Source organism: Elephantulus edwardii, unplaced genomic scaffold (assembly GCF_000299155.1).
Source record: "Elephantulus edwardii isolate Elephantulus edwardi_28Jun2011 unplaced genomic scaffold, EleEdw1.0 scaffold00035, whole genome shotgun sequence".
Lineage (NCBI taxonomy): Eukaryota > Metazoa > Chordata > Mammalia > Macroscelidea > Macroscelididae > Elephantulus > Elephantulus edwardii.
Window position 1 is genome coordinate 15358220 of NW_006399785.1, and position 1194 is coordinate 15359413.

A 1194-nucleotide genomic window follows, 5' to 3' on the forward strand; every position below is an offset into this window, starting at 1 on the left:
ATCCTTGATTACAGCAACTCTAGGTTTGAATTTGTTCTTCAGTTCCTTGAGCTTAAGAAATGCTGAGCGAGTTCGGCCCTTTTGATTTTCCGACTCCAGCTCCTTGCACATTTCATTGTAGTATTTTGCTTTGTCATTCCGAGCAGCCTTTATTAGACATATTTAAATTTTAGCACGTTTCTATTATAGGTGCACTTTCTTCTGTAGATTTCTATGTAGATGCTCTTTCCTCTGTAGGTTTATGTGTAGGTACACTTTCCTCTGTAGGTTTATGTGTAGATGCACTTTCCTCTGTAGGTTTATGTGTAGGTGCACTTTCCTTTGTTGGACTAGTTTGAACTTCAGTTACCAATTTCCGTGATCTTTCCAATAGTTTAGTCCATATTTTCAAATATGCACTTAAGTGAGTAGGAAGAGAGAGAGCCCTTGGAATCTTTGGAATCTTCGTACAAGATTTGCCTGAATGGTTTGAAGGTTGTGAACTGCAGACACTTCATACTGGAAACAAACACTTGTTCTTGGAATGAGAGGGCCCTTACTCACAACTATGAAGTCACCAAATCTGTGTAGCTTAACTATTCTTTCTGGGTTCTGAGATGCCTTTTCTTCTATAAAATCTAGTTTGTACTTGTTGTGCTGAAATATTTCTAATGCCACTTTCCAAAATTTCAAATGGAAGATCTTTATAAATTAAAGCATGAGCATCTTTTGTGAAGGAATATAGATTCTCTTTAATTGGCATCCATTCATCCAGCCTCTTATCCAAAACAACATCATAGCAGAAGGCTCCAGCAATTACAGGAATTTCTGGAGCTGTGACCAAACTAACGACATATTCATCCTTGAATGTTCGCTCTATTACACAGCCCATCATCATAGCACAAGAGCGCCAATAAGCTTTATTCACTTCTCTTGGATTCTGATCTTTAAAAGTGAGAAATTTAATCTCACAGGACTTGGTCAAAGGCTTGTACATGTCCCACGGCTGTCCATCAACAAGAGCCAAAATGGACTTACTGCAGTACCACTCACTTAAATGCATGGCACAACTATAAGGAGTCGAAATATTTTTATTCATCACAAAGACAGTGCCAGGGTCAGTTTTTCCAACATGTTTAACCTCAATCTTCTCAGTTTGAGGAGTTAATGATAACTGCCTGATTTTCTCTTTATTAAAGAGCTCATTCCGCTTTT

The 1194-nt window shown here is 38.0% G+C and overlaps 1 pseudogene; it reads right to left on the reverse strand.

Annotated features, from left to right (window-relative positions):
- Positions 1–211: 211 nt before the first annotated feature.
- On the reverse strand, positions 212–1183 carry LOC102865078 (annotated as a pseudogene).
- Positions 1184–1194: the final 11 nt, after the last annotated feature.